This window comes from Lithobates pipiens, unplaced genomic scaffold (genome assembly GCF_037356315.1).
Source record: "Lithobates pipiens isolate NorthernLeopardFrog02 unplaced genomic scaffold, aLitPip1_a1.2 Scaffold_68, whole genome shotgun sequence".
Lineage (NCBI taxonomy): Eukaryota > Metazoa > Chordata > Amphibia > Anura > Ranidae > Lithobates > Lithobates pipiens.
The window spans coordinates 846,669-861,541 of NW_027507890.1; positions in this window are offsets into that span (position 1 = coordinate 846,669).

Here is a 14,873-nt window from a genome sequence, read left to right on the forward strand (position 1 = left end):
GGACTTCATATAGTATTCTAGGACTCAGTAACTCCAATATTATTCTACGACTTTGTATATTACCCTAGCTGTCACGATCAGGTGTCGGGCTTGAAGATCAATTGATATAGCAGTTGCAGGAAAACCACTGAACAGCAGGATAGGTGCACAGGCAGTCTCTCTGGCAGATGACACAGGCTCACCTGAGGTGCGGATTCTAAGTAGTAGCCGGTGTTCACCAGAGCTCCTGATGGTGGAGATGGATTTAGCTGCATGCTAGTACCAGGTCGCATTACTTAGGTTTACCCTACCAGGGTGTGAGCAAGCTTGATTCCAGTAGCGGATGAGCAGATAAGGATTAAACAGCAGCTTGGTCAGTAAACAAGCCAAAAGGTCGGTAATGAGTAGTTGCAGGTTGGGATTAGGCAGTAGAGTTGTCAAGGAACAAGCCAAGGGTCAATCAGTTCTAGGACTCCTTAACTCCTATATTATTCAGGGACTTTGTATATTATTCTAGGACTCAGTAACTCGTATATTATTCTAGGATTCAGTAACTCTTATATTATTGTAGGACATTGAATATTATTCTAAAACTCAGTAACTCATATATTATTCTTGGACTTCGTATATTATTATAGGACTCGGTAACTTCTATATTATTCTAGAACATTGCATATTATTCTAGGACTTCATATATTATTCTAGGACTCAGTAACTTGTATATAATTCTAAGACAGTTTTTTTTTCTAGGACTTCGTATATTATTCTAGGAGTCAGCAACTCCTATATTATACTCGGACTCAGTAACGTGTACATTATTCTAGGACTTTGTATTTAATTCAAAGACTAAGTAACTCGGATATTATTCCTGGACTCAGTAAATCGTACATTTTTTCTAGGACACAGTAATTCTTATATTATTACAGGACTTTGTATATTATTCTAAGACTCAATAACAAGTATATTAGTCTAGGACTCAGTAGCTCATATATTATTCTGGGACTTTGCATATTATTCTAGAACTCAGTAAATCGTATATTATTCTAGGACTTTGTATATTATTCTAGGACTCAGTAACTTGTATATTATTCTAGGACTTTGTATTTTATTCTAGGACTCAGTATCTTGTATATTATTCTAGGACTTTGTATATTATTCTAGGACTCAGTAACTTCTATATTATTGTAGGACGCAGTAACGTCTACATTATTCTAAGACTCAGTAACTCGTATATATTATTCTAGGGCTTCGTATATTATTATAGGACTTTGTATATTGGTCTAGGACTCAGTAACTTCTATATTATTCTATCACTTTGTATTTTATTCTGGGACTCAGTATCTTGTATATTATTCTAGGATTCAGTAACTTGTATATTATTCTAGGGCTTCGTATATTATTCTAAGACTCAGTAACTCATATAACATTCTAGGACTCTGTAACTTATATATTCTTCTAGGACTTCATATAGTATTCTAGGACTCAGTAACTCCAATATTATTCTACGACTTTGTATATTACCCTCGCTGTCACGATCAGGTGTCGGGCTTGAAGATCAATTGATATAGCAGTTGCAGGAAAACCACTGAACAGCAGGATAGGTGCACAGGCAGTCTCTCTGGCAGATGACACAGGCTCACCTGAGGTGCGGATTGTAAGTAGTAGCCGGTGTTCACCAGAGCTCCTGATGGTGGAGATGGATTTAGCTGCATGCTAGTACCAGGTCGCATTACTTAGGTTTACCCTACCAGGGTGTGAGCAAGCTTGATTCCAGTAGCGGATGAGCAGATAAGGATTGAACAGCAGCTTGGTCAGTAAACAAGCCAAAAGGTCGGTAACGAGTAGTTGCAGGTTGGGATTAGGCAGTAGAGTTGTCAAGGAACAAGCCAAGGGTCAATCAGTTCTAGGACTCCTTAACTCCTATATTATTCAGGGACTTTGTATATTATTCTAGGACTCAGTAACTCATATATTATTCTAGGATTCAGTAACTCTTATATTATTGTAGGACATTGAATATTATTCTAAAACTCAGTAACTCATATATTATTCTTGGACTTCATATATTATTATAGGACTCGGTAACTTCTATATTATTCTAGAACATTGCATATTATTCTAGGACTTCATATATTATTCTAGGACTCAGTAACTTGTATATAATTCTAAGACAGTTTTTTTTTCTAGGACTTCGTATATTATTCTAGGAGTCAGCAACTCCTATATTATACTCGGATTCAGTAACGTGTACATTATTCTAGGACTTTGTATTTAATTCAAAGACTAAGTAACTCGGATATTATTCCTGGACTCAGTAAATCGTACATTTTTTCTAGGACACAGTAATTCTTATATTATTACAGGACTTTGTATATTATTCTAAGACTCAATAACAAGTATATTAGTCTAGGACTCAGTAGCTCATATATTATTCTGGGACTTTGCATATTATTCTAGAACTCAGTAAATCGTATATTATTCTAGGACTTTGTATATTATTCTAGGACTCAGTAACTTGTATATTATTCTAGGACTTTGTATTTTATTCTAGGACTCAGTATCTTGTATATTATTCTAGGACTTTGTATATTATTCTAGGACTCAGTAACTTCTATATTATTGTAGGACGCAGTAACGTCTACATTATTCTAAGACTCAGTAACTCGTATATTATTCTAGGGCTTCGTATATTATTATAGGACTTTGTATATTGGTCTAGGACTCAGTAACTTCTATATTATTCTATCACTTTGTATTTTATTCTGGGACTCAGTATCTTGTATATTATTCTAGGATTCAGTAACTTGTATATTATTCTAGGGCTTCGTATATTATTCTAAGACTCAGTAACTCATATAACATTCTAGGACTCTGTAACTTATATATTCTTCTAGGACTTCATATAGTATTCTAGGACTCAGTAACTCCAATATTATTCTACGACTTTGTATATTACCCTAGCTGTCACGATCAGGTGTCGGGCTTGAAGATCAATTGATATAGCAGTTGCAGGAAAACCACTGAACAGCAGGATAGGTGCACAGGCAGTCTCTCTGGCAGATGACACAGGCTCACCTGAGGTGCGGATTGTAAGTAGTAGCCGGTGTTCACCAGAGCTCCTGATGGTGGAGATGGATTTAGCTGCATGCTAGTACCAGGTCGCATTACTTAGGTTTACCCTACCAGGGTGTGAGCAAGCTTGATTCCAGTAGCGGATGAGCAGATAAGGATTAAACAGCAGCTTGGTCAGTAAACAAGCCAAAAGGTCGGTAACGAGTAGTTGCAGGTTGGGATTAGGCAGTAGAGTTGTCAAGGAACAAGCCAAGGGTCAATCAGTTCTAGGACTCCTTAACTCCTATATTATTCAGGGACTTTGTATATTATTCTAGGACTCAGTAACTCATATATTATTCTAGGATTCAGTAACTCTTATATTATTGTAGGACATTGAATATTATTCTAAAACTCAGTAACTCATATATTATTCTTGGACTTCGTATATTATTATAGGACTCGGTAACTTCTATATTATTCTAGAACATTGCATATTATTCTAGGACTTCATATATTATTCTAGGACTCAGTAACTTGTATATAATTCTAAGACAGTTTTTTTTTCTAGGACTTCGTATATTATTCTAGGAGTCAGCAACTCCTATATTATACTCGGACTCAGTAACGTGTACATTATTCTAGGACTTTGTATTTAATTCAAAGACTAAGTAACTCGGATATTATTCCTGGACTCAGTAAATCGTACATTTTTTCTAGGACACAGTAATTCTTATATTATTACAGGACTTTGTATATTATTCTAAGACTCAATAACAAGTATATTAGTCTAGGACTCAGTAGCTCATATATTATTCTGGGACTTTGCATATTATTCTAGAACTCAGTAAATCGTATATTATTCTAGGACTTTGTATATTATTCTAGGACTCAGTAACTTGTATATTATTCTAGGACTTTGTATTTTATTCTAGGACTCAGTATCTTGTATATTATTCTAGGACTTTGTATATTATTCTAGGACTCAGTAACTTCTATATTATTGTAGGACGCAGTAACGTCTACATTATTCTAAGACTTAGTAACTCGTATATTATTCTAGGGCTTCGTATATTATTATAGGACTTTGTATATTGGTCTAGGACTCAGTAACTTCTATATTATTCTATCACTTTGTATTTTATTCTGGGACTCAGTATCTTGTATATTATTCTAGGATTCAGTAACTTGTATATTATTCTAGGGCTTCGTATATTATTCTAAGACTCAGTAACTCATATAACATTCTAGGACTCTGTAACTTATATATTCTTCTAGGACTTCATATAGTATTCTAGGACTCAGTAACTCCAATATTATTCTACGACTTTGTATATTACCCTCGCTGTCACGATCAGGTGTCGGGCTTGAAGATCAATTGATATAGCAGTTGCAGGAAAACCACTGAACAGCAGGATAGGTGCACAGGCAGTCTCTCTGGCAGATGACACAGGCTCACCTGAGGTGCGGATTGTAAGTAGTAGCCGGTGTTCACCAGAGCTCCTGATGGTGGAGATGGATTTAGCTGCATGCTAGTACCAGGTCGCATTACTTAGGTTTACCCTACCAGGGTGTGAGCAAGCTTGATTCCAGTAGCGGATGAGCAGATAAGGATTGAACAGCAGCTTGGTCAGTAAACAAGCCAAAAGGTCGGTAACGAGTAGTTGCAGGTTGGGATTAGGCAGTAGAGTTGTCAAGGAACAAGCCAAGGGTCAATCAGTTCTAGGACTCCTTAACTCCTATATTATTCAGGGACTTTGTATATTATTCTAGGACTCAGTAACTCATATATTATTCTAGGATTCAGTAACTCTTATATTATTGTAGGACATTGAATATTATTCTAAAACTCAGTAACTCATATATTATTCTTGGACTTCATATATTATTATAGGACTCGGTAACTTCTATATTATTCTAGAACATTGCATATTATTCTAGGACTTCATATATTATTCTAGGACTCAGTAACTTGTATATAATTCTAAGACAGTTTTTTTTTCTAGGACTTCGTATATTATTCTAGGAGTCAGCAACTCCTATATTATACTCGGATTCAGTAACGTGTACATTATTCTAGGACTTTGTATTTAATTCAAAGACTAAGTAACTCGGATATTATTCCTGGACTCAGTAAATCGTACATTTTTTCTAGGACACAGTAATTCTTATATTATTACAGGACTTTGTATATTATTCTAAGACTCAATAACAAGTATATTAGTCTAGGACTCAGTAGCTCATATATTATTCTGGGACTTTGCATATTATTCTAGAACTCAGTAAATCGTATATTATTCTAGGACTTTGTATATTATTCTAGGACTCAGTAACTTGTATATTATTCTAGGACTTTGTATTTTATTCTAGGACTCAGTATCTTGTATATTATTCTAGGACTTTGTATATTATTCTAGGACTCAGTAACTTCTATATTATTGTAGGACGCAGTAACGTCTACATTATTCTAAGACTCAGTAACTCGTATATTATTCTAGGGCTTCGTATATTATTATAGGACTTTGTATATTGGTCTAGGACTCAGTAACTTCTATATTATTCTATCACTTTGTATTTTATTCTGGGACTCAGTATCTTGTATATTATTCTAGGATTCAGTAACTTGTATATTATTCTAGGGCTTCGTATATTATTCTAAGACTCAGTAACTCATATAACATTCTAGGACTCTGTAACTTATATATTCTTCTAGGACTTCATATAGTATTCTAGGACTCAGTAACTCCAATATTATTCTACGACTTTGTATATTACCCTAGCTGTCACGATCAGGTGTCGGGCTTGAAGATCAATTGATATAGCAGTTGCAGGAAAACCACTGAACAGCAGGATAGGTGCACAGGCAGTCTCTCTGGCAGATGACACAGGCTCACCTGAGGTGCGGATTGTAAGTAGTAGCCGGTGTTCACCAGAGCTCCTGATGGTGGAGATGGATTTAGCTGCATGCTAGTACCAGGTCGCATTACTTAGGTTTACCCTACCAGGGTGTGAGCAAGCTTGATTCCAGTAGCGGATGAGCAGATAAGGATTAAACAGCAGCTTGGTCAGTAAACAAGCCAAAAGGTCGGTAACGAGTAGTTGCAGGTTGGGATTAGGCAGTAGAGTTGTCAAGGAACAAGCCAAGGGTCAATCAGTTCTAGGACTCCTTAACTCCTATATTATTCAGGGACTTTGTATATTATTCTAGGACTCAGTAACTCATATATTATTCTAGGATTCAGTAACTCTTATATTATTGTAGGACATTGAATATTATTCTAAAACTCAGTAACTCATATATTATTCTTGGACTTCGTATATTATTATAGGACTCGGTAACTTCTATATTATTCTAGAACATTGCATATTATTCTAGGACTTCATATATTATTCTAGGACTCAGTAACTTGTATATAATTCTAAGACAGTTTTTTTTTCTAGGACTTCGTATATTATTCTAGGAGTCAGCAACTCCTATATTATACTCGGACTCAGTAACGTGTACATTATTCTAGGACTTTGTATTTAATTCAAAGACTAAGTAACTCGGATATTATTCCTGGACTCAGTAAATCGTACATTTTTTCTAGGACACAGTAATTCTTATATTATTACAGGACTTTGTATATTATTCTAAGACTCAATAACAAGTATATTAGTCTAGGACTCAGTAGCTCATATATTATTCTGGGACTTTGCATATTATTCTAGAACTCAGTAAATCGTATATTATTCTAGGACTTTGTATATTATTCTAGGACTCAGTAACTTGTATATTATTCTAGGACTTTGTATTTTATTCTAGGACTCAGTATCTTGTATATTATTCTAGGACTTTGTATATTATTCTAGGACTCAGTAACTTCTATATTATTGTAGGACGCAGTAACGTCTACATTATTCTAAGACTTAGTAACTCGTATATTATTCTAGGGCTTCGTATATTCTTATAGGACTTTGTATATTGGTCTAGGACTCAGTAACTTCTATATTATTCTATCACTTTGTATTTTATTCTGGGACTCAGTATCTTGTATATTATTCTAGGATTCAGTAACTTGTATATTATTCTAAGACTCAGTAACTCATATAACATTCTAGGACTCTGTAACTTATATATTCTTCTAGGACTTCATATAGTATTCTAGGACTCAGTAACTCCAATATTATTCTACGACTTTGTATATTACCCTAGCTGTCACGATCAGGTGTCGGGCTTGAAGATCAATTGATATAGCAGTTGCAGGAAAACCACTGAACAGCAGGATAGGTGCACAGGCAGTCTCTCTGGCAGATGACACAGGCTCACCTGAGGTGCGGATTCTAAGTAGTAGCCGGTGTTCACCAGAGCTCCTGATGGTGGAGATGGATTTAGCTGCATGCTAGTACCAGGTCGCATTACTTAGGTTTACCCTACCAGGGTGTGAGCAAGCTTGATTCCAGTAGCGGATGAGCAGATAAGGATTAAACAGCAGCTTGGTCAGTAAACAAGCCAAAAGGTCGGTAACGAGTAGTTGCAGGTTGGGATTAGGCAGTAGAGTTGTCAAGGAACAAGCCAAGGGTCAATCAGTTCTAGGACTCCTTAACTCCTATATTATTCAGGGACTTTGTATATTATTCTAGGACTCAGTAACTCGTATATTATTCTAGGATTCAGTAACTCTTATATTATTGTAGGACATTGAATATTATTCTAAAACTCAGTAACTCATATATTATTCTTGGACTTCGTATATTATTATAGGACTCGGTAACTTCTATATTATTCTAGAACATTGCATATTATTCTAGGACTTCATATATTATTCTAGGACTCAGTAACTTGTATATAATTCTAAGACAGTTTTTTTTTCTAGGACTTCGTATATTATTCTAGGAGTCAGCAACTCCTATATTATACTCGGACTCAGTAACGTGTACATTATTCTAGGACTTTGTATTTAATTCAAAGACTAAGTAACTCGGATATTATTCCTGGACTCAGTAAATCGTACATTTTTTCTAGGACACAGTAATTCTTATATTATTACAGGACTTTGTATATTATTCTAAGACTCAATAACAAGTATATTAGTCTAGGACTCAGTAGCTCATATATTATTTTGGGACTTTGCATATTATTCTAGAACTCAGTAAATCGTATATTATTCTAGGACTTTGTATATTATTCTAGGACTCAGTAACTTGTATATTATTCTAGGACTTTGTATTTTATTCTAGGACTCAGTATCTTGTATATTATTCTAGGACTTTGTATATTATTCTAGGACTCAGTAACTTCTATATTATTGTAGGACGCAGTAACGTCTACATTATTCTAAGACTCAGTAACTCGTATATTATTCTAGGGCTTCGTATATTATTATAGGACTTTGTATATTGGTCTAGGACTCAGTAACTTCTATATTATTCTATCACTTTGTATTTTATTCTGGGACTCAGTATCTTGTATATTATTCTAGGATTCAGTAACTTGTATATTATTCTAGGGCTTCGTATATTATTCTAAGACTCAGTAACTCATATAACATTCTAGGACTCTGTAACTTATATATTCTTCTAGGACTTCATATAGTATTCTAGGACTCAGTAACTCCAATATTATTCTACGACTTTGTATATTACCCTAGCTGTCACGATCAGGTGTCGGGCTTGAAGATCAATTGATAGAGCAGTTGCAGGAAAACCACTGAACAGCAGGATAGGTGCACAGGCAGTCTCTCTGGCAGATGACACAGGCTCACCTGAGGTGCGGATTCTAAGTAGTAGCCGGTGTTCACCAGAGCTCCTGATGGTGGAGATGGATTTAGCTGCATGCTAGTACCAGGTCGCATTACTTAGGTTTACCCTACCAGGGTGTGAGCAAGCTTGATTCCAGTAGCGGATAAGCAGATAAGGATTAAACAGCAGCTTGGTCAGTAAACAAGCCAAAAGGTCGGTAACGAGTAGTTGCAGGTTGGGATTAGGCAGTAGAGTTGTCAAGGAACAAGCCAAGGGTCAATCAGTTCTAGGACTCCTTAACTCCTATATTATTCAGGGACTTTGTATATTATTCTAGGACTCAGTAACTCGTATATTATTCTAGGATTCAGTAACTCTTATATTATTGTAGGACATTGAATATTATTCTAAAACTCAGTAACTCATATATTATTCTTGGACTTCGTATATTATTATAGGACTCGGTAACTTCTATATTATTCTAGAACATTGCATATTATTCTAGGACTTCATATATTATTCTAGGACTCAGTAACTTGTATATAATTCTAAGACAGTTTTTTTTCTAGGACTTCGTATATTATTCTAGGAGTCAGCAACTCCTATATTATACTCGGACTCAGTAACGTGTACATTATTCGAGGACTTTGTATTTAATTCAAAGACTAAGTAACTCGGATATTATTCCTGGACTCAGTAAATCGTACATTTTTTCTAGGACACAGTAATTCTTATATTATTACAGGACTTTGTATATTATTCTAAGACTCAATAACAAGTATATTAGTCTAGGACTCAGTAGCTCATATATTATTCTGGGACTTTGCATATTATTCTAGAACTCAGTAAATCGTATATTATTCTAGGACTTTGTATATTATTCTAGGACTCAGTAACTTGTATATTATTCTAGGACTTTGTATTTTATTCTAGGACTCAGTATCTTGTATATTATTCTAGGACTTTGTATATTATTCTAGGACTCAGTAACTTCTATATTATTGTAGGACGCAGTAACGTCTACATTATTCTAAGACTCAGTAACTCGTATATTATTCTAGGGCTTCGTATATTATTATAGGACTTTGTATATTGGTCTAGGACTCAGTAACTTCTATATTATTCTATCACTTTGTATTTTATTCTGGGACTCAGTATCTTGTATATTATTCTAGGATTCAGTAACTTGTATATTATTCTAGGGCTTCGTATATTATTCTAAGACTCAGTAACTCATATAACATTCTAGGACTCTGTAACTTATATATTCTTCTAGGACTTCATATAGTATTCTAGGACTCAGTAACTCCAATATTATTCTACGACTTTGTATATTACCCTAGCTGTCACGATCAGGTGTCGGGCTTGAAGATCAATTGATATAGCAGTTGCAGGAAAACCACTGAACAGCAGGATAGGTGCACAGGCAGTCTCTCTGGCAGATGACACAGGCTCACCTGAGGTGCGGATTCTAAGTAGTAGCCGGTGTTCACCAGAGCTCCTGATGGTGGAGATGGATTTAGCTGCATGCTAGTACCAGGTCGCATTACTTAGGTTTACCCTACCAGGGTGTGAGCAAGCTTGATTCCAGTAGCGGATGAGCAGATAAGGATTAAACAGCAGCTTGGTCAGTAAACAAGCCAAAAGGTCGGTAACGAGTAGTTGCAGGTTGGGATTAGGCAGTAGAGTTGTCAAGGAACAAGCCAAGGGTCAATCAGTTCTAGGACTCCTTAACTCCTATATTATTCAGGGACTTTGTATATTATTCTAGGACTCAGTAACTCGTATATTATTCTAGGATTCAGTAACTCTTATATTATTGTAGGACATTGAATATTATTCTAAAACTCAGTAACTCATATATTATTCTTGGACTTCGTATATTATTATAGGACTCGGTAACTTCTATATTATTCTAGAACATTGCATATTATTCTAGGACTTCATATATTATTCTAGGACTCAGTAACTTGTATATAATTCTAAGACAGTTTTTTTTTCTAGGACTTCGTATATTATTCTAGGAGTCAGCAACTCCTATATTATACTCGGACTCAGTAACGTGTACATTATTCTAGGACTTTGTATTTAATTCAAAGACTAAGTAACTCGGATATTATTCCTGGACTCAGTAAATCGTACATTTTTTCTAGGACACAGTAATTCTTATATTATTACAGGACTTTGTATATTATTCTAAGACTCAATAACAAGTATATTAGTCTAGGACTCAGTAGCTCATATATTATTCTGGGACTTTGCATATTATTCTAGAACTCAGTAAATCGTATATTATTCTAGGACTTTGTATATTATTCTAGGACTCAGTAACTTGTATATTATTCTAGGACTTTGTATTTTATTCTAGGACTCAGTATCTTGTATATTATTCTAGGACTTTGTATATTATTCTAGGACTCAGTAACTTCTATATTATTGTAGGACGCAGTAACGTCTACATTATTCTAAGACTCAGTAACTCGTATATTATTCTAGGGCTTCGTATATTCTTATAGGACTTTGTATATTGGTCTAGGACTCAGTAACTTCTATATTATTCTATCACTTTGTATTTTATTCTGGGACTCAGTATCTTGTATATTATTCTAGGATTCAGTAACTTGTATATTATTCTAGGGCTTCGTATATTATTCTAAGACTCAGTAACTCATATAACATTCTAGGACTCTGTAACTTATATATTCTTCTAGGACTTCATATAGTATTCTAGGACTCAGTAACTCCAATATTATTCTACGACTTTGTATATTACCCTAGCTGTCACGATCAGGTGTCGGGCTTGAAGATCAATTGATATAGCAGTTGCAGGAAAACCACTGAACAGCAGGATAGGTGCACAGGCAGTCTCTCTGGCAGATGACACAGGCTCACCTGGGGTGCGGATTCTAAGTAGTAGCCGGTGTTCACCAGAGCTCCTGATGGTGGAGATGGATTTAGCTGCATGCTAGTACCAGGTCGCATTACTTAGGTTTACCCTACCAGGGTGTGAGCAAGCTTGATTCCAGTAGCGGATGAGCAGATAAGGATTAAACAGCAGCTTGGTCAGTAAACAAGCCAAAAGGTCGGTAACGAGTAGTTGCAGGTTGGGATTAGGCAGTAGAGTTGTCAAGGAACAAGCCAAGGGTCAATCAGTTCTAGGACTCCTTAACTCCTATATTATTCAGGGACTTTGTATATTATTCTAGGACTCAGTAACTCGTATATTATTCTAGGATTCAGTAACTCTTATATTATTGTAGGACATTGAATATTATTCTAAAACTCAGTAACTCATATATTATTCTTGGACTTCGTATATTATTATAGGACTCGGTAACTTCTATATTATTCTAGAACATTGCATATTATTCTAGGACTTCATATATTATTCTAGGACTCAGTAACTTGTATATAATTCTAAGACAGTTTTTTTTTCTAGGACTTCGTATATTATTCTAGGAGTCAGCAACTCCTATATTATACTCGGACTCAGTAACGTGTACATTATTCTAGGACTTTGTATTTAATTCAAAGACTAAGTAACTCGGATATTATTCCTGGACTCAGTAAATCGTACATTTTTTCTAGGACACAGTAATTCTTATATTATTACAGGACTTTGTATATTATTCTAAGACTCAATAACAAGTATATTAGTCTAGGACTCAGTAGCTCATATATTATTCTGGGACTTTGCATATTATTCTAGAACTCAGTAAATCGTATATTATTCTAGGACTTTGTATATTATTCTAGGACTCAGTAACTTGTATATTATTCTAGGACTTTGTATTTTATTCTAGGACTCAGTATCTTGTATATTATTCTAGGACTTTGTATATTATTCTAGGACTCAGTAACTTCTATATTATTGTAGGACGCAGTAACGTCTACATTATTCTAAGACTCAGTAACTCGTATATTATTCTAGGGCTTCGTATATTCTTATAGGACTTTGTATATTGGTCTAGGACTCAGTAACTTCTATATTATTCTATCACTTTGTATTTTATTCTGGGACTCAGTATCTTGTATATTATTCTAGGATTCAGTAACTTGTATATTATTCTAGGGCTTCGTATATTATTCTAAGACTCAGTAACTCATATAACATTCTAGGACTCTGTAACTTATATATTCTTCTAGGACTTCATATAGTATTCTAGGACTCAGTAACTCCAATATTATTCTACGACTTTGTATATTACCCTAGCTGTCACGATCAGGTGTCGGGCTTGAAGATCAATTGATATAGCAGTTGCAGGAAAACCACTGAACAGCAGGATAGGTGCACAGGCAGTCTCTCTGGCAGATGACACAGGCTCACCTGAGGTGCGGATTCTAAGTAGTAGCCGGTGTTCACCAGAGCTCCTGATGGTGGAGATGGATTTAGCTGCATGCTAGTACCAGGTCGCATTACTTAGGTTTACCCTACCAGGGTGTGAGCAAGCTTGATTCCAGTAGCGGATGAGCAGATAAGGATTAAACAGCAGCTTGGTCAGTAAACAAGCCAAAAGGTCGGTAACGAGTAGTTGCAGGTTGGGATTAGGCAGTAGAGTTGTCAAGGAACAAGCCAAGGGTCAATCAGTTCTAGGACTCCTTAACTCCTATATTATTCAGGGACTTTGTATATTATTCTAGGACGCAGTAACTCGTATATTATTCTAGAATTCAGTAACTCTTATATTATTGTAGGACATTGAATATTATTCTAAAACTCAGTAACTCATATATTATTCTTGGACTTCGTATATTATTATAGGACTCGGTAACTTCTATATTATTCTAGAACATTGCATATTATTCTAGGACTTCATATATTATTCTAGGACTCAGTAACTTGTATATAATTCTAAGACAGTTTTTTTTTCTAGGACTTCGTATATTATTCTAGGAGTCAGCAACTCCTATATTATACTCGGACTCAGTAACGTGTACATTATTCTAGGACTTTGTATTTAATTCAAAGACTAAGTAACTCGGATATTATTCCTGGACTCAGTAAATCGTACATTTTTTCTAGGACACAGTAATTCTTATATTATTACAGGACTTTGTATATTATTCTAAGACTCAATAACAAGTATATTAGTCTAGGACTCAGTAGCTCATATATTATTCTGGGACTTTGCATATTATTCTAGAACTCAGTAAATCGTATATTATTCTAGGACTTTGTATATTATTCTAGGACTCAGTAACTTGTATATTATTCTAGGACTTTGTATTTTATTCTAGGACTCAGTGTCTTGTATATTATTCTAGGACTTTGTATATTATTCTAGGACTCAGTAACTTCTATATTATTGTAGGACGCAGTAAAGTCTACATTATTCTAAGACTCAGTAACTCGTATATTATTCTAGGGCTTCGTATATTATTATAGGACTTTGTATATTGGTCTAGGACTCAGTAACTTCTATATTATTCTATCACTTTGTATTTTATTCTGGGACTCAGTATCTTGTATATTATTCTAGGATTCAGTAACTTGTATATTATTCTAGGGCTTCGTATATTATTCTAAGACTCAGTAACTCATATAACATTCTAGGACTCTGTAACTTATATATTCTTCTAGGACTTCATATAGTATTCTAGGACTCAGTAACTCCAATATTATTCTACGACTTTGTATATTACCCTAGCTGTCACGATCAGGTGTCGGGCTTGAAGATCAATTGATATAGCAGTTGCAGGAAAACCACTGAACAGCAGGATAGGTGCACAGGCAGTCTCTCTGGCAGATGACACAGGCTCACCTGAGGTGCGGATTCTAAGTAGTAGCCGGTGTTCACCAGAGCTCCTGATGGTGGAGATGGATTTAGCTGCATGCTAGTACCAGGTCGCATTACTTAGGTTTACCCTACCAGGGTGTGAGCAAGCTTGATTCCAGTAGCGGATGAGCAGATAAGGATTAAACAGCAGCTTGGTCAGTAAACAAGCCAAAAGGTCGGTAATGAGTAGTTGCAGGTTGGGATTAGGCAGTAGAGTTGTCAAGGAACAAGCCAAGGGTCAATCAGTTCTAGGACTCCTTAACTCCTATATTATTCAGGGACTTTGTATATTATTCTAGGACTCAGTAACTCGTATATTATTCTAGGATTCAGTAACTCTTATAT